At 42.3% G+C, this 20,466-nt stretch overlaps 1 protein-coding gene across 3 annotated transcripts in view; it reads right to left on the bottom strand.

Moving 5' to 3' along the window:
• The window catches only part of Ntm (neurotrimin), a 1,074,128-nt gene that overhangs the window by 512,484 nt on the left and 541,178 nt on the right, over window positions 1–20,466 (bottom strand). The window lies entirely within an intron of this gene.

Here is a 20,466-nt window from a genome sequence, read left to right as displayed (position 1 = left end):
AGACCAGGCTGGCCTCAAACTCACAAAGATCCACCTGCCTCTGCCTCCCAAGTGCTGGGATTAAAGGCATGCACCACCACACCCAGCCGGAGATCTTTTTTAAAGGTTAAAAACTCATTCAATTTTATGTCTTATATTGAGTTCAATATTGTATAACTGTATTAGTTCAACTGTGAACCTAGAAACTTACAGCCACTTGTGAAAGAGATGTACTCTTGCTCTGGAGTGTGTTACTGAATATGTTAAAGCTGTAATGAAAGTCTTCTTCTAATCATGTAGTTATTAAAAATTAAAAAAAGAAAAAGAAACAAAACAAAAAAACAAAACACTGGATTCACATAGTACACTGTTTTCTTGTGTAATTTAGTTCTCCTCCACACATTCTGTCTACAAAATCTATGTCCCCATCTGGCAGATGAGCAGAGTGAGGTTCACATGGGTAAGAAAGCTGATAAAGTTCCCACAGTGAACTGTAAAAGAATTTAGCTTCAAATGGAGCCTTCCAACTTCAAGTCCAAGACTTGTTTTTACTTAGCAGCACTTTACTCAATGAGGGAATCTAACTTCCCCCCTTGAGGAATGCTCCTTCTGCTATGGCTCCTTTGAGAGGACAAGAGGTACTTAGGATAATGGGAACAATTTATGAAAGGCCAGAGGAGCAGAGAGAGTGAGTGTGGGAACCATTGTCAAGAAGTGGGCCCAGTTTAAAAAGGAGGTACTGAGAAGAAAAGGGACGACGGCCACAGTGTCTGAGCAATGTAACAAGCCTGCCGTTCATTGCACAGCGCATCTCTCCTGAACATCTGGAAACGCAGCATCTGTTGTCCACTGAACAACAGGCAGGATTGATCGACAACACCAGGAGCAAAGAGCAGGGTACAGCTCCCAGTGTTAAGGCGCTGTGGGTGGCTTCCCGGATGGCTATTGGTAACTCCAGCAGGGCCCATCAGGAGCACTGAGGCCTGCTGGCTGAAAAGGTGTCAGCTCAGGGTGTGCTGGCCCTCCTCCTTGATCTAGTGCTGCATGTGGCTACATGAAATGCACTCCTCATTATGTCCAGGAAATGCTAGTCACAGAAGCTTCCAGACTTCCATCCTGCTGTACAGAATCTTCCGAAGAGCTCCCCCAAATGGAACACATCACAACAGGCTCTTCTGCTTCTACACACTTCTGCTAATCAGACCTGATGACCTCCTCAAGACAGCCCTCAATCCATCCCCTTTTTTTCCACAAGCCTCTCTGTCATTCAGATAAGGAAGGACCTGTCTCTTCTGAATTCTGCAGTATTTGTATCTCCTGTAAGAGTCAGAACACACTGCCTTTGGGTTCAACTGAGTGAAAACATGGGGTATTTGCCCCCTAAGAAGATAAGCTAGTTGTCATCAAAGTCTCTGTCTTTTCCATTGCATCAATGTGCTTTAGAGCTAAAAAGACCAGACATGGAAGCTGGAGAGATCGCTTAGTAGTTAAGAGCACATACTGCTCTTGCAGAGGACCTGAGTTTGGTTCCCTCCAAGATAGCTAACAGCCACCTATAACTCCAGCTCCAGATCGGACCCACTTGTCCGGTCTGCACCTGTACTCACATGCACTCACAAACACACACACATACATATAATTAAAAATAAATATTTAAAAAGATTTTTAATTTTTAATATTTCATTTATTATTTTTATTTTATGTGTATGAGCATATTGCCTGCATGTATATAAGTGCACCTGTGTTGTACAAAGCCCAAAGAGGCCAGAAGAGGGCATCAGATCCCTTGGGACTGGAGCTATGGGCAGTTGTTAACCATCATGTGGCTACTGGGAATTGAACCCAGGTTCTCTGCAAGAGCAGCCAGCCAGGGCTCTTAACCACTGAGCCATCTCTACAGCCCGTGAAAACATATTTTAAAAAAGACTTGTGGTGGGGCTGGAGAGATAGCTCAGTGGTTAAGAGCATTGACTGCTCTTGCAGAGGACCAGGGTTCGAGTCCCAGCACCCACATGGCAGCTAACAACTGTAACTCCAGTTCCAAGGGAACTGACACCTTCTTCTGACCTCCACAGGCACTGTGCAGAATGGGTTCACTTACACACAGGCTGCCTCATACACTCATACACTTAAAAAAAAAAAAAAACAAACTAAAATAAGACGTGGTACCAGCTACATCATTGCTGCCATTTTACTGATAAGGAGTAAAGGCCTAGAGACCTTCTGAAGTAACAGGAGTTCAAAGGATTGGGCCAGAGAGACCTGGAATGTATTGCCCCTGAGCTCACTGAAGTGTGGGCATTTCACAGAGGGTCTCTGAGATGAAGCCACAATGAAAGGTTGAAGGAATAAATGATTCTAAGAAATCTTTGATACTTGCTATGCCATGGCCAGGAGTAGTCCCAGGCCAAAGATATATAACAATTTGTAAGGAATCCTCAAGGAGCCTTATTTTAGAGATGAACATCTCAGCCAGCATGTGTCTGGGATGATAAAACCTACAATGAATAGTGTCTTCCACTCCAGAGCTCATTGTGAGCTTTTTGACAAACAGTTGGGTGGTGGTGTTTTATTCAAATGACTGGGGATGAACGTTCATCAGACAATCAATACCACACACACACACACACACACACACACACACACACACACACACATATGGGACATGGGAAGGAAAGGAGAATGCATATGGATTTCCTTGTTTACTTCATTGTAAACATGCTGGGTGCCTAGTTCCAACCAGGATCTCCCCTACTCTGAGTAGGCTGCTGGCAGTTATTACCGGCCTGCCGCCTTGCCATTAGCCCAGCAATGCCAGTTAATTTCAGTAATGCGCAGGCTTCACATTTAAGGAGATTCTCAGACTGCTCTCCAGCAGCATCTGTAGGTTCCAAATTTGTTTGGGAAGCCTTGGCTCCAGGGGGTATGGCTCTGAGGGCGAGGGCTGCTGCATGCGCATGTGCGTGTGCCATGCAGGCCTGTGCAATATCTATCAGAGCCAATTGCCTTCCTTTCCAGCGGAGAACTAGGTCAGGGAAGAGGGCACTGTCAGAATGTAGTGTGCTGCTGGGGAGATGTGCTGTGGGTGAATGAGGATGAAGGGTCTGGGAAGAGGAAGGAGCCTCACTGCAGAGGATTTGGGACAGGTAATTCAGTTCAGGCAGCAGTAGGGTGCTCCCTAGGTGGAGGGAGAGGATTCCTGCAGAGACATCCATTCCCTGTCTAGAAAACAGTCCCACATGCAAAAGAAGTGAACTTGCCTGTGCCTAGTTCCCTTGTTTCCATTCTTGCTTTCCTCCACTTATTTTGTCTATGGTGGACTCCTAGGGACCTCTCCCTGTCTCTCCCATTCTGTTTCACACTTCTTCATGTCTCTCCTTTGTAAGTGATAAGCAGTGAGATGAGACAGTTTGTCTTTACTGGGGAGACCAGGTTTCTGGGATTCCTGTGGCTTTAGAACCTTTTAGAAGCCACGAAACAATCCACACACCCAAAAGGAACAATGTTTTTCCTTGAGGACATTTTAATATATTAAAAACAAAAAAAGAAGCAGCCCACCCACTAAGCAAAGTCACATGCAATGTGACAAAGTGGGTAATTATGTTTCATTTAGCACACATCAAAGAAACACATGGCCAAAGAGCAGTGTACTCCTGGACCCAGGCATGCCCTAGGGAGTCCAACCCAGCCTGGGATAGGGGCTGGGGCATGGCCATGGGCCCAGCTCACCCCACAGACTGGTCCTTAAAGAAACCTGTAAAGAGTGTGTAAAGAAAGGGAGCTCTGAGCCTCTTTACTGCCTGGGAGCTGAAGTGGAATCTGCCCTGCCGCCCTCTTGTGTCCCTTTGTTTGGTTTTCATGGAAACCTGTGTTTATAGGGAGACTCCAGGCATGCTGGCTTCAGACAGATGTTACTGATCTCTGTCCTTCATCACCTTAAAAATGCTCCTTTGGGGAGATGAGCCTTCAATTTCTAGTTCTTCTGCTGGTGCTGGAGATGAAAATAATTACCAGCATTTCCTAAAACCCAGATACACCCTTGAGGTGCAGGTGACTCTAGGCAGCCTTGACTAGGAACCTACTGACCCCTCCCAGCTTGCTGAACCTCAATGGAGTGAAAAGCAGAACTAAAGGCAAAAATTCTGTCCCTGGTCCTTGTCAGTGCTAAAAAAAATTATATATAAATAAAAGAGAATTAAAGATGAATTCCCTGGTGCTTATGCAAAGACTAGCTTTTGCTTTCACCCCAGAGGGTCCCCACCCCATCACCCTTTCCTTGCACTTCCCCAGAGTCTGGGAAACTTTGTCACTTTAAAATTTAATTATATAAAATCCTGTTCCCTTTACCCCCTGTGGATGAGCAATTGTTCTGCTATTTCTATAAAACGCCACAGGAAATATGAAAATAGGAGGCAGGATTTGGAGCAAGACTGTTTCTGAATGCCTGTGGTTAGCAGCGTCAGAGTTTTACATCTGTCAGAGGGAAGTGAAAGGTGCAGGTGGCGGGAGGAGAGGGGAGAAAAGAAGTGGGGAGAGGGAGGGAGAGAGGGAGGGAGGGAGGAGAAGGGAACAAAGAGGTAGGCATGCCAGGTTGCCACAAATGACATTTGACCTCAAGGAACTGCACCTGGGGACTGAACCAAAAGCAGGACAGCCGGAACTGCACCCAGCTCACTACTCTGCTACAACCGGATTGCCAGGCTGGCAGGTGGGTCGAGGTTGAATCATGAGCTGAAGAGAAATGGATGAAACCTTTCTCCACAGAACGAGGTGCCCCCTCCAAAGCAGGCTGAGCATAATCCACAGCCACTTTCTTTCCTTAACCAAACAGCTAGCTGGGATCAAGACTAAGGAAAAGTTGAAAAGATAGGCGCTGGAGGCAGAAGCCAATGCCAATCATGGCTCACCACACCCTGAAGCTAGAGCTGTGGTTGCTGTCTCTTCTGGCTGTGGTTTTCTTACATGGAAAATGGGGTTGACAATAACCATTGTAACAAGAACTTCCCTTATACAAGGTATCTAAGAAGGTGGTGTAATTTTCTAGTAAATAGTTTCAATATAGAAATATTGCATGGAATATAGGGATGAAGTCTAACTTAATGGAGGACATGAACGTTTGGACCTGTTACCAACAGTGTGACTGGAGTTAAGATCACGATGAGTAGCAAGTCTGATGGAAAGCCAGCTGTCTATCAAAGGTGTTAGGAACTCTTAGCAGAAGAGATGAGTTTGTAAGCTTTAAAGAAGAGGTATAAAGATACTAATTGACAAAGAGGGATCAAGTTATTTCTGGAATGAAATAGAAAGAACAAAGATGTGCAGGTTTAAGAGATCATTGAGGCTTAGCAAGAAACAGTGAGAAGTCATTTGTGCCTGAGGAATGGTGAGGCCTGAAACCACACAGCTGTACAAGGCTTGCTAGAGAGCTTGAGTTTCATTTTGTGGAAAATAGATTCATTAGAATTTTCCTTTTAGATTCAAAATCATCAAAGTCTTATTTTTAAAACTTCATTAAGGTCCAATTGACAAGTAAAACTTGCACTTATCTAGAATAAGATGCACAGCTTTTAATTTTTTTTTCAGTGCTGGGGTTTAAGTGTAGGACCTTGTACATGCTAGACAAGCACTCTACCACTGAGCTACATCGCAGACTCAACATGATGCTTCAGTGATGTAAGCTGTGAAATAGTTGACACAATCAAGCTACTTAACATATGGTTTGCCTCACATAGTCACTGTGTGCCTATGTGTGTATGTATATATGTATTTGTGTGTATGTGTGTGTATGTATTTGTACATGTGGAAATGCAGTTTACTTTCAACAATTTCAAATGTACAGTGGGTTGTGGTTAAGGATAGTTACCATGTGAATACCAGGCCTTCAGAATGTATTCATTTTATTGCTGTTTATTTGTGTCTGCACCAACATCTCCCCATTTCACTGGAGCATCTAAGGAAAGGTAGAGATAAGAGCCAAGCTACAGTGGTTCAACACTGGAGTCATGAGCAGTATCAGATGACTGGCAGGGTTGGAGACAAGAAAGGGGCACTGAGACCCCCATTGTAATAGACACTGAAAAAAAATCCCTTGAAGGGCTCTAACCCTGTGGGCAGGGTAGAATATTAGATTCTTCCTACTGGTTCCTTTTTCACCTTGGAAAAGCCTACTGTTGTACAGAACTGTCCTTCTAGTCAAACAGACATTCTGTAGTTCAGCTAAGCTTACTTGTCAAAGATAATCACAGCTAGGCTTGCTAGGCAGAAAAGCCTACTGTTGTACAGAACTGTCCTTCTAGTCAAACAGACATTCTGGAGTTCAGCTAAGCTTACTTGTCAAAGATAATCACAGCTAGGCTTGCTAGGCGAGCCTGCATAAAAACAAGGTCAGGGAGCTCTGCAGGACCCTCACCTGACTATCCAGCCCCACCTCCCAACCCATGGTGGGAAATTCGTTCCTAATCGCACATGGCCTCAGGAAATGGGTGGAGTACTATAGTCTGGGGAAGAGGAAGGGAAACAGGCTCTGTCAGTGAGACTATGGGGAAGCTTTCATCCATACTGGGTGATTTTCTAGTGCAGCCTGGGGGGGGGGGCACTCAGACTCCTATAAGTAAGCCTTCACTCGTTACTCTATAAGCAAACCCAATAAAGCTTAGTGGTTCCCCAGGTTGAGGTGTGGTGAATCGTATCTCAAATTGTAGTTGTAACCAAGAGAGGAGGTAGGCATTGTTTACAATCCCTCAGGGAAAGACTTCTAGCAACCCCTACATAGCAGAAGAAATCTGAATAGGGTAGCTATTGCTGTCCAGCTAATATGTATTTTCTTCATCTTTTGCACTCACATATCTGGTTTGTTTTAGGAGACCAAAAATTCTAATTAATAATTGGCTTTTCCCAGCCCCAGCAGCTGGGTGACCACAGACTGAGGACTAGTATGGTCAGAGATCTGAAAGTAGAAACTAGTCAGGGTTTCTAAGACGGGTTTGCTTTCCTCAAACTGGCATCATTTTCCCTTTCTAACATCTTTTTCTTCTTTTCTGGTAATCAATGTGAGTGTACAGGTGAAGCAACTATCTTTCACCCACAAGGACGGGAGTCTGACCCTGAAGATGACAGAGAGAAAAGAAGATGGTGCAATGCGGATGACTGAGTTATGAAGGTGAACTTCAGCCCTAGACTGCCTATGGCTGGTCTTCATGCTCTGCAGTTAGTTCTTGAACTTTGAATGCTGTCATCACCAGTGGAGTACATACCCAAAGCCAGAGTGACAGTGAGGTCTTTGTTAGGGCAGCTTCTCGCAGAAAGCACCCTGATATAAGGCACAGCTGTTGCCATGGCAGGGCAAATGGCTTTCCCTTTCAGTTTGGAAGAAAGAGTCCTTCTCTCATAAATTCCCTGCACATTAGTATATTAAAAAATAAATGATTTCCTATTGTTAGGTGTTAGTCATAGATGTCTCATGAAACTATGAGGCAAAATGTGCCTGTAGCTAGCCCAAATTCTCAGCCACATTGGCCAACCTCCAAACACAATCAAGTGCCAGGATGAAAATATTGTCAATTGATGGAGGCTGAGGATGTATCTTCCACAGGAAGAAGAATCTAATATTAATAACTTTGAGTTGAGCTAGTGATTGTGAAGCTAGCCTCCTCCAACTTGTAGTGGAAGGCCACTGTGGAGATGAAGGTGATCTAATCTCAGGCATGGGTCTTAGAGAAATGGACAAACATACTAACATCACTGAAATGAGTTCATAATAGGCAGAAGGTGGATATGGGGACCCTGATGTGATGGGGTGGACAAGTCAGGGCCTTTGGAATTATCTGAGTATGATTTCTACTAGTTAATTCACCTTAAGTGAGTGAACCCCCTGAGCCTTAGTTTCCTGAGCTCTACAATGGGAATAAAGGTGTCCACTTACAGGTTATCATGAGGATTCCAGGCAATCACATGTGTGAAAATACCTAAAACACCGAGGCAATCTATAAATGAGGGCTCTTGTTATCTTAGGATGGCAAATGAATTGCCTTGCCTGACTCCATCTTCAGGATATATAGAACCACAGCATCCAGAGCCCAACATGACTCTCCTTTTTTTTCCAAAAAGAAAATAAACAGCTGTTAACAAAGGCTGTCAGGTAACTTGTCACAAGCATAGTCAAGGCATGGCAGGATCCTCCACTTCTGATCCATTCTTGCCTCTTTAACTGTTGGGGTGTATAGCTCTCACCTGAATCTCTAGCACAGCCTCACAACTGGGAAATACAAGGATACACAGACAATAAAAACCCCTCTGAGTGCGTGAGGATCAGGTACCTAGTAGACACAGCTCTTCAAACCTACAGGGCATGCCTAGGACCAGACAGAAAGGACCTTTCAGAGTCAAAATGAATTTGGACCTTTCAGAGTCCAAATACGAGGAAAAATTACTGAACCCAGTGATACTCCCTCCCAACTAACCAGAACACACATGGCGAACAACTGAGAGGCTCAATGAAACTCCATCAGAGGGCAGGCCCTCCTTTACCATGCACAGACCAGTAAAATGGAGGAGAAGCAATCATCTTCCAAGGGTAGATTTTGGACTTAGACTCTGTTCTCAACACCTGAAGACAGGCATTACAGACAGACTGGGGGGTGGGGTGGGGTTGGCATCCCCTCCTACCCATGTATAAATTCTCTCTTGTTATAGAGAACCTAGGGCTTTTCATATAATGAGTGTACCATGATCATAAATAGATATATGGCAAAGACTAAGGAAAAACAAGCACTTAATCAGGGCAGACTTGAACAGAATTAAATCAAACTTGTGCTTTGACTCCATGGAGCCCTGTTTGCAACTGGCTTGCCCTCACTCAGTAATAAAGTTGAAATGAAGCCGTACTGTTCAGCAGGGTTGGAATGGAAGAGACACGTCTCTTTGAAGAAGTAGGAGAATCAGGTCAAGGCAGAGAGACAAGTGTTTAACCAAGAATCATCCACTCCTTTCTTCCCTTGAGTGTAAAACACAAACCCAGGAAGTCTTTAACACAGAAGTCAGGCAGCAATATGCCTCATTCACTAACTACATCTCTCTGACCTTCAACGACCACCATGTACAGACTTCCCAAACAGAAGGCTTGCTCACTATTGTGCTGTAAATAAGTAGTCCTGGGCCCACAGGGAACACCTGCCCAACAGGGAACTTCCTGTATGAAATTTATCTCCTTCTCCATCATTTAACAGTAGCCCGAGTACAAAACACTCCTCTGTTGTAGTGGCTGATAATGCAATGAGGCTCCATTCCCTCTGTGAGCTAATGACATTTGTGGGGAGATGACAGGTGGGTCTGAAAATGGAATTGGATGGGGAGGGGACAGTCTCTGGCTCTGTTCCCTGCTCTTTGCTGTTTCTATCACTGGCTCCTAAAGAAGAGCATGGATTGCTATCTTTAGTTGGTGCATCAGGATTTTCATCTAATTTCATAATGAAGATGTTGTTCTATCAGATACAGACGACATGTCAGTAGAAATAGAGAAGGCCATTTTTACGTGTCAGCTGGCTCTCAGTGGGGCCCCCACATGCCTGGAACGGTATAAAGCATGCTGATTAGGGAATGGCTTCACCAGGCTAGATTGATCACCACAGACATACCAGCTATTTTTTCTCTTTCCTAGTGACCAGTTCCTTTCTAGTGGAAGCTCTATGAGGACAGGACATGCTCTGCCTATGTGTGTCTGGAATGGAAGATACTCAGCTTAGATGTATGGTACTCAAGCTTTATAGACCTGCTTACTCTCCAAAGCTCAGACCTCCAGTAAGTCGACTCTACCTCTGAGGCCTTGTCTTTACCTCTAACCAAGAGGTTACACAGCAACCAAACACTAAGGGTCTCAGCATCAAATCTGCCAGCTTAGCTGTTGCTTAGCCATAAACCACGTCTCATGTTCTGAAACTCTCTGTGCCTTCCTTATCGTCCTCTTCCATATAGCAGATGCTTGAGTTACCTGTCTTAGAGATTACTGTAAAGGCTGAATGGGATGAAGCTTGTTAACAGCTAAGAACGGCACCTGCCACACAGCAAGGACTCAGTAATATTAGCAAATACAAGGTCTCTAAGAAGGTCTAAGCGTTCTTCCCTCTTGGCTGAATCTTTTGTCCCAGGAACTTGAAGTGCACATAGTTCCCCCGGGTGTTGTCAATCCTTATCTCAAGGGCACACCACTCTCCCCAACTCCAGCCAGGCTGCTAATACTTACATCATATCCACCCTGCCAAGATTCCTGTAGTTGTGGCCACTGTAGGATAGATGTTAAGTGCTCTGGTTCCAGAGCAACAAATCTCAGCTTTGTACTTGTCCAGCTAGGACATTCTGAGAGGACTAAAAATGTTGAACACTTTAGTTTCCCTATCTATAAAATAGGGACGTTGACGGCATCCATTTCAAAGGATTGCTATAACAATGAAATGAATTTCTTGTCACAATGAACTTAGGATAGTTCCTGATTCTATTGAAAAAGTATTCTGGAGAATCTGTAACTACCATGTGGCTGCCACTCCCATTACTAAAAACTTTCAGTCAACTACTAACAGGTTGGGGGTCCCCTTCCATTCTGTCATATGGCTAAGGACAGTAAATATGCTGGATAGCCTTAGTTGTCAACTTGACACACCTAGTTAGAGAGACCCTCAATTGAGGAATTGTCTCCATTGGACTGGCCTGTGGCCATGTCTGTGGGGCCTTCTCTTGACTGTTGAGTGACGTGGGAGAGCCCAGCCAACTGTGGGTGATGCTACCCCTGGGCAGGTGGGCCTAGATTGTGTAAGAAAGCAGAGTGAGCACAGGCCAGGGGAACAATCCAGTAAGCAGTGTACCTCTGTGGTCTGTGCTCTAGGTTCCTGCCCTGAGTTTCTGCCTTGACTTCCATTGATGATGGACTGTGTTATAAACCAAATAAACTCTGTTCTCCCAAATGTAGTTTTGGTCAGTGTTTTTATCACAACAGTAGAAACCTAACTAGAGGAGTAGGTCATTCCAATGCACGAAGATTATGAGGCTTGGTTTTGCTGGGGAGAAGAGGTTGACCTTGAAGCTCTGCCCTATCCTAACACCTGTGATGGAATAGGAGTCATTGGCCTCTTTGGCCCTGGCTCTCATCATCCTTATATCTTCTGCTTTAATATTTCAGACGTTGAACTTCATCCAAAGAGAATGAGTACTTGACCGGGATTCACAAAAAACTGAGTCATAGTCTGGGTTCGGCCATAAACTAGTTTGCAACAGTGAAAACTGTTTCTCTTAAGACTTTGGTTCCTCATCTGCATATGATTGGGCTACGCTGCTTTTCATTTTCTTCTTTCAGTTTGGAAATTCTGACCAAAACTCCAAGATATTTGAAATTCTCTATGATCTTACCTGATCCTTGGTACTTTGATAGAGAAAGCATATACAGGGAGGTGTGATTTCTGTTTGGTCGTACATCATTCTAATGGAACAATGCACCTCTGTCCCATGTTTTGGCAGGGAAACTGGAGATATTGTGACCTTTGAATATGGACCATTAATGTTCTTATTTTTCCTTCTTAATTACTTGAGATGTTGTAATTGGTATGAAAAGGTTATGTACTGCTATGTCAGTCTTGACAAACTACAACCCACCAGATCAGAAGTTTTGGTTTTCTCATTGGTAGGGACTGTTTGGGACATTCTCAGGGTGTGAGGACTGTGGACAGAGAAGCTGCTTCTTATGCAGGTGTTTCATCTTTTATATTCACTGGAGAAAGGAGAAATGTGTACCAACATAGGACATAGATTTTTGTCCCAGGGAGTTCTGTTCTGTGTCGATTTTGTACAGCCTTATGAACACACTCAACCCTGTCACGCAGAACTTTCTTAGATCTTTTTTGATGTTGTTGTTGGCTCATTTTATATTTTCTCAGGAAAAAACTAAGCGATAAACTTAATTAGAAATTCTTTACTCTTAGCAATTGCTTATTATATTAAACCTAAACTTTTCAATATTTCATTCAAGGGTCTTTAAAATTAGGTTAAGAATTATCTGCCTCAGAACTCATCACAAGCTATCAGAGAATAGTAACTCCATGTCCTTCTATTCTGAAGACTTCCTTATTAGAAGCATGAATAGATTTCATGACAGGAAGCTCAGTTTAAACCGACTTTCTCTAGGAAATATTCTAGGACTAAAGTAAGCCATATTATTCATTGATGTGATAAAGTGACTTCTCTATCATGCTGCAAGGGCTAATTTTTCTGTGTCCACTTCATAGGTCTATAATATCTAGATATTAGATCAAACATTACTCTAGATGTTGTTTTTGGAAGTATTTTTAGATGTGATTAACATTTAAATCTGAGGACTTTGGGTAAAGCCAATTATTCTCTATAGTGTGGACAGCTCACCTGATCACTCACAGGTTTTAATAGGAAAAGATGGATGTCCCTCAAGAAGAGAGCATGCAGCTGCAGAATGCATTTGGACTCAAGTTCAGACAGCATCTCCTTCCTGACTTTCTAACCTATAGGCCTGCCTTCCTTCCTTCCCTCCCTCACTCCCTTCCTCTGCCCTGAAACTTCCTTCCTTCCTTCCTTCCTTCCTTCCTTCCTTCCTTCCTTCCTTCCTTCCTTCCTTCCTTCCTTCCTTCCATCTATCCTATTTCTTTCATTATGATCTCAACTATGCTGCCCAAGCTGACCTGAAACTTGAAATCCTCCTGTCTTAGCTTCCCAAATGCTGGGATTGCAAGGCACACACCATGAGGTCCAACAAAACAATACCTTTAAACACACACACACACACACACACACACACACACATACACACACGATTCTGTTCCTCTGGGGAACTCTGCTAATACACATGTATAGTCTAATGCTGACCTTTCCCTAATGGCAAGACATTCTCTCATGTACTTCGTTGGGCTATATCCTTCCTCTGTAAAAGTTTCTCCAGATTTTGCTCAGTTTTCCACCTCCCAATTAATTCATGTTAGTTAAAGAGAAGAAAAGATTGACTTTATTTCCTGCTAATGATGGCATGAGCATAGTATACCATCCAATCAGCCTTCAGCCCAGCACTGTCTCCATCTCTCTGCCCCGTTTCCTCAGGGATTCTCACGCTCTGTCATTGTATCTTCCCACTTCTCCCTCATAGTGCATTACACAGCACAGACAAATGCTCAGGGACTGCAAATAAATGTAATGTAGGTTGAACACATGACAATTCTAAAGCCTTCATTGTCTCACTAAGTGAATGCCAGGGATAACTTTTCTTCCTCTAAACTTTTTTCATGCATTTTTCATCTGTTTTAAATGAGAGAGTCAAATGCAGCCAGGCATCCTTGCTGTTTGTAATCATTATTCTATGTGTGGTTTGGTTTTTTGTTTTGTTTTGAAATGGGCTCTCAGTGACTTAGAACTCACTTGAGATCCTCCTGCCTGAGCCTCTAAAGTAGCTTGGATGACAGGAACTCATCACTACATCCAGTTCTCCAATGTGTTGTTAACACTAGTGCCCCCTATGTGTTGGCTGTTTCTGTGTGTTAGAAGCTATGCTTGTATGTATGTGAATGTAATTTCAATATCACAGTTCCCTCTTTGGTAGGTTTTATTATCCATAATCTGATATTCAGTACAAGCAAGTAAATTACCTAGGATCACAGAGCTAACATTTGACCCTGCCAGGGCTCAAACTCAGTGTTTCTGACTCTAAGTCTGTCTACTTGCCATTACATCATTACTTTCTCAAATCACCCAGAGTAGGACTGAAAATAAGTGTGGCTTACCCATGTTCCCATTGCCTTAATTTGTTCTAGGAAGCACTCCATGTGTGTTAATGAGGACAATGGAATGAAAGGGATACAGCAAATAGTGGGAACTCAGACTCAGTTATAGGCTGAGCAAAGAAAGGCCTTCACAGAAAATGAAAAAGTCATGAAACCAGTGCTGTGAAACACAGGACATCTGTGTAGGAAAGCAGATCATAAAGCAACACATCGATTACTTTAATAGGAATGTTCTTGACAAGTTCCATGGAAACACACATTCAAGATCATTATTTAAGCAGTAATAATTAATGATGATTTCTGCTGTCCATATCATATTTTAAACATATTGTCTTTTATTTTAAAATTAAAAGATAATGGTCTATACCTTTATCATTTCTCTATCAATCAAACTTGATTCAGGAGCCTGCTCGTTAACATCTACCAGGTCTTGGAACTAGGGATCATGACTTGCTTTCACAACCCCTGCTTTGGGACAAAAGAAAAAGATAAGGCTTGGAACTTGTCTTCACAGATGCCATAAGAAGTTGAACAAAAGAAATTTCTTTCCTGAATAGCCAGGCTATAAATTAAATGCCTGAAGCAAAGGAATGTTTGTAGATGTCATCCTGGGAATACAGATAATAGCCCCAAATCTGTGGGTGACCCTCTGCAACCCTTGGAACTGGCAGGAACTTTTCCTGATGCATTGTCTATTATTATGTGTCTGCCTGGCACTGGACTCCCAAATCCAGAGCCCTGGACTGGAAACCATCTGTGTGAGGAGCTTTGCTCCTAATCTCCAGCTTAGACGTTCTCTTCCTTAGCTCCAGGCTGGTGTCCCTGCCCTAGCACCTGCTGAGCAAATGAATAATTCCTTTTTCTCATTTGCATTGTTACCTGAAAGGTATTTATAGTCTGTGATCATCTGCCCCCTAAGTCCTCTCCTTCTCTAGACTATAATTTAGTATTACATGCATGTCTGTTTGCAGAGGAACTGAGCATGCCCAGGAATTCTGCTTCCAGAATGAATGCCAGCACGGGCACAGTCTCTTGTAAGTCTTAGCAGTGGCTCCAATCAGGGAAGAAAAATGTCACTTTCAGATTAGTCTTCTTGGTTCTCTTTATTGAAAGTTTTATCTCTTGTCTGTTAGGTTGGAAGAGATTTAGAGATTTGTCCAGATGGCTCTGTCTGTGTATGTGTGTGTGTGTGTGTGTGTGTGTGTGTGTGTGTGTGTATGTGTGTGTGTGTGTTGTACACATGAAAAGGCAGAGCAGAGAGAGGGAAAATGATTTTCCTTTGTCCCACTCTATCTCTCTGGTCTTTGTGACTCTATTCACTACTTTATTGCAATGCTTAGAGATGACAAAAAAAAAAAAAAAAAAGGCAAACAAACAAACAAAAAAACCCAAAAAAGATAAAAAACACTACACTGACCAAAGCAAAACCTTGAAAACCCGCCCTTGTAACACAAATTATTCTTCAGCTTTTCAAGAGTCTGAGGCCACAAGAGAGGAAAGGCATCCAGACAGCCATTAAAATGACTTCAGAGCTGACTCGTGTGACAGGGAGTTTTGAGTCAAGGTACAACATTCATCTTTTTCTGTGATTTTGAGGTAAAACATTTAAAAAATAAATATTTTATTTATTATTTTAAATTTACGTGTATGAGTGTATTGCCTGCAAGTAGGTAAGTCCACCCCATCAGTGCTCACAAGGGTCAGAAAAGGGTGTCAGATCCTCAGGAATTGGAGTTATGGTTGGTTGTTAGCCACCACGTGGGTGCTGGGAACCAGACCTGGGTACTCTGCAAGAGCAGAAAGTGGTTTGAACCCTGAGTCATCTCTCTAGCCCCCAAAATAAATATTTTTCAAATGAAAATTTTAAACAGATAGAATTGTGAACATTTTAAAGTTGAAGCCAGCCATGCCATTTGCACACTACAATGCTAATAAGTTGACAAAAAATACTTGGTTGTCCCCTTTACTGAGAATACTCAATTTTGTCTTGTATTTCTGAATTAGCTTCGTTAAACATACCTGTGCTCAAAAGCAAGAGAACAGGTGATTAGTTTGTGAAAATGGGCTTACAACACCAAAATGAATCCATATTTAAGGGTTCATGCCATTTTCAGGAAAACTTGTCTACACCATGGAGAAATCTGGCAGATGCTAACTTGACTACGAATAAAGTTCAACATTGTCAGAGTGGAACAGGTGTGCACTGTGCTCCCCCTGAAATGTACTCAGAGAGCACACCACCATTTCTGTGATATTTCTACAAAGATGTGTCACTTGGGGCTGGATGTAAGGAAATACTACACAGACTCAGGTCAGGGGTCCTGTGCAGCTGGATGTACTTCAAGTCCGACATGATCCTCAGAGACAGAAGACCGAGGCATTGTTCTAAATTGAAACAGAGGACAAGTCTTGACAACTGTCTTTAATGTGCCTTCCCAAAAAAAGATCCTGAGCCAGAAAGGAGGAAGTGCCACTCATAGGAAGGTTAACAAACACAGGTGAGTTTTGAGGACTGGGTGATTGTAGTGGTATCAATACTGACTTCCTGGTCGAGATGGCCAGACTGTGTTAAGGAAGATAGCATTCTTATTTGGAAGAAGCAAATACTGAAATATTTAGGGGTTATGGGGACTTTATGTCAGGCAAAGATTTTAGAAGATGGGATCCAAAGAAAACAACAAGGACTTAACAGGATGAGTCTATCTTAGCGATCAGGAGCAAGTATACCAACCTCACTTTGGTTTCTACTTCCATAGATTCCCTCCTGAGCCCCCTTTCTGTACCTATTAACCTCTCGCCCTTCACACAGGTTGTCCCTTTCAGTGATTATTACATAATCTTCAAACTCAACGATGGTTTTTCCTCTCAAGAATACCAGAATTACAATGAGAACATATGAAAAGAGAGTATCTTTGAGAACCAAAATCATTACTCTCCAAAGAGAAAATTCCCAACCCTGAAATTTATGATAAAGTACAAATACACCCTACATCACAGGGGCAGGAAGAACACTTGCCACTGAGAAAAGGCTAGCCCTGTCTGGGGAACCTGAGATTTTCCAACATTTGGAGATGAGCTGAGCCCTTTCACAACACTTCTACCCCCACTCCCCCAGCCAAAGGAGACTATGACCCTTTGGTTCCAAAGACAATTTGACATAGAGACTGGAAACTATTCAAGTAAAATTGCATAGCAGAATATTAGGAAGTGTGGTTTAAAAAAACTCAGTTACTTAAATATTGTCACCAAAATGAGTCACAAGTCAGATATCAGATATGTTATCGTTTCTGATTATAAATTCCCTTTATTCCATAGTGTTTGAAGAAAGGACACTGGAGACTTAATATAGATTTAAGCATGGTCGAGATAGGAATATATTCTAGTGTTTGTTGAATGCCTCTTTCTGGGGAAGAAGTCAAAAGTTTCTCTTGGAATCCTAAGTTCGAGTTGCTGAGTCCTTGAACTTTGGAGTGAAGTACTTGTTAAAGTAGAATCTTCCTATGATCCTTTAGAAGCCATGATTTCTGGCTAGATTCCTTCCAGAAGTACAATTAAGACATGATCTGTCCCCCGCAATGCCCCAAATCAAGCCACACGAAAAGCAGGATACACAGAAGCAATGTGAAAAGGCTCCGTATTGGTCCTGGGCGACGGCTCTGACCAGTGCAGATCATCAACAAAAGAGGACAGATGACATGAAGTATCTAAGAATAGTCATTGTCAGTCAGGTAGTGAGACACAATGCCAGACAGGCAAGTATCAGTTCAATAGAAATCATGTTTTGTGTTCATGAGGTGCTTTGTAGTTTACACATGCTATTTCATTAAATCTTGCACTGCCTCCTCTGGCATAGCCATTGTTATTTTCATTCTATAAACAGAGAAAAGGAGCACGTTTCCCATAACCTGGTCTTTCTCAGCTCCTGCTGATGCTGTACTCATAAGCCGCATCTCTTTAAAGATGGTTCTAGTACAAAGAAAATGAAAACATCGTTTCCCAGCCTTCTTAGCTGCACAATTTGACCTGCTTTTGGCACTGGAATGCCTCATATGATATTCTTCTAACAGATTTGTCTAATTATGTTTTGCTTGGGCTAAGATTAAAATTAATTGGTCTTTTCATGATCAGACATCAGGAGAGTAATAGGGCCAGGCACCTGAGAAACAGTTAGGGATTAAAGATCGGCTGTGGATAATCCAGAGCCCAGAGAGTCTGAAGGTGGTGAAGGTGAGGGGAGGGTGCTGAAATGCTTTCAGTGAAGGGCCACCAGCTTGCTCACTGTTAGGATCTTTACCAGAAGCTCTGAGTGACAGTATGTGAGCACAGCTACACACACAGCTACACCACACACACACACACACACACACACACACACACACACACCCAGATGGAGGTGTGTGTGCTAGACTCCAAGGTTTGTATACTTTTGAAGAAAGACTAGATAAATCACTCAGATAGGGTGAGATGGGGCAAAAAAAAAGATAATAAAGAGAGAAAGTCTACTTTCTCCCCCCTTCAAATGCCACAAGAAAATGTCAAGGAAATTGCTTTACTGGAAATAACAGAGAAGTTCAAAACAAAATCTCCAAGTGTCACTCCCGTGGCCTCTCTCCTTACACAGTTCCTCTTCCCTTGCCCAGGAGCTGCCTTGCTCGCTCTACTCCTTTTGCCCATCTGATGTCAGTTCTCTGTCTTCCAGAGGAAGCAGGGTTGAAAAACAACCTGGGAAAGCTTTTCACTAGAGAAAATAATCGAGAATTTAAACAAAGGACACAGAAGGGAATAGGAAGACATGTTTCTCTGCTAGCTGGCCTTCCTGCTCTAGGACAATGCCCATGAAAGGGAGGATTGCCTTTATTTTAAATAACATCATTATCAAAAACCCTTATTCAATGGTCAATTCTGCAAGACTTGGTATAGGTCACTATAAACAGCTTGCTACAGAAGAGTACTTTTGCCTTTTGCTTTTCTGTAACTTAATGACATTTCACAATCCTATCACACAGATTGCCTTGATTCACTCAGGAATACCTACTTATTTTTTAAGTTTCTATTGCACTCATATTACTGTGGTGCTAACATGAATGAGATGGGGGAAAGATTTTCTGCATTATTATAAGTGAGACCATTTATTTATTCATTCATTCACATATTCTTTCAACACAGCAAAGCAAAGGAGAATGAAAATATCACAGCCATTCTACACTGGGGTATCAGCTGAGCTATAAAGAAAGAGAAACAGATAAACCAAATCACACTGAAGGAAAAATCTGTCTGACAAAGGATTGAAAAACCTGACCATCCACCCATCCTGCCTCCCTACTCCAGGAGGAAGATGCACCTATTTCAGAAGACAGAGGCTCTAGCCTAGACATCTGATTCCTTATCAAAAGACATCTGGTTTTTTATCAGCCTCCTTGCAGAGCTCCTTCCTTACCAACCACGTTGCAGAAGATACATGGTTCCCTTATTGGAACTTCCCATCCCTCCTTCCTAGATCTCAGGAAGGAGCACGACACCACCAAGAAGGCAAGATCCACCTTCTGGGATTCTAGGAAGGCACAACACCCTTTCTGGGATTTTCTGGGCCCATCTATAAATCCCAGACCTCACCCGATCCAGATATCCAACCTCCATTCCCTCAGGAATTATTAGCCCTTCTTAGCTAATAAAGCTATCTACAAATGCCGAGGTTGGTTTCTACTTCTTTATCACATGGCCTTCTCATCCTGAATTCTAACACTCACCCTCAAGCAAATCACTCACTGTTACAGGAAATGGTTTCAATCCTTTTAAAAATCTTCAAGTTTAGGAAAATTTCTTATAAGGAAATATTTGTATGAAACACAAAATGTACATAGGGAGGGGTTCATGGTAGAGGTAAAACTTTTGAAAGAAAAAGATTTAATCCCAGGGTTTGTGTGAGCAATTCTTAGGAGGTCAGTAGCTTTTCCAAGGCAATTCAGAAAGACCAAAAACCCACTAGGTGGCACAGATTCTATTTGTGCTTTGGTTATTTACCCTGCTATAGCCCAAAAGGGTCCTGTAATACAGCAGGCTCTGGGAAAACTGACACAAGCATCATCACACTGTGTTCTTCATATTTGCAAGGTTCTTTCCAATTAAAATCTGCAACTAAATCTCTAGCCTTAATTCTGAAAACCCCAACTGGACTGATAATTAATGTCATGATTCTTTCCTTAGATTAACCTTTGGCATGAATAATGATGATTAATCATTTGATGATTAAGAGTAAGTAGCCAACCAGTAGCCAACCCCTGCACCAAACCTTATTATCATCCATTTGATATAGTTAAATAATTTTAGAGTACAGTTTAAACAGTCTTAGAAGGAATTGACACATATTTATTGAAGAGAAAAATTTTGCATTAAATTATTTTTCAAGGTTTGGCTTAGAACGAAAAAATAAAATAAAAGTACTAAAGAGTTTAATTATATACCCTCAAAAACATCAAGGTCTGTAATATGAAGAACTCTAGGTTTAACGTTTGTTTCATATGATATATATCAATATTTCTTTAATGGAGAATAAATATCTTGCTGTTATTCTGCTGGTGATGTTATTTAAAAGCAATTAGAAGCACATCATGGTGGAAAAAAACTCATCTTGAAGAAAATCACTTAAGGTCAGAACAGACGCGTGATTGTAGGCAGCACCTCCTCTTCTATGCCATGCAGTAAAGTG

This window comes from Nannospalax galili, unplaced genomic scaffold, assembly GCF_000622305.1.
Source record: "Nannospalax galili isolate Female #2095 unplaced genomic scaffold, S.galili_v1.0 scaffold66, whole genome shotgun sequence".
In the NCBI taxonomy this organism is placed as follows: domain Eukaryota; kingdom Metazoa; phylum Chordata; class Mammalia; order Rodentia; family Spalacidae; genus Nannospalax; species Nannospalax galili.
Note: the sequence above shows the minus strand (reverse complement) of the source record. Positions and strands in the feature narration are given on the sequence as shown.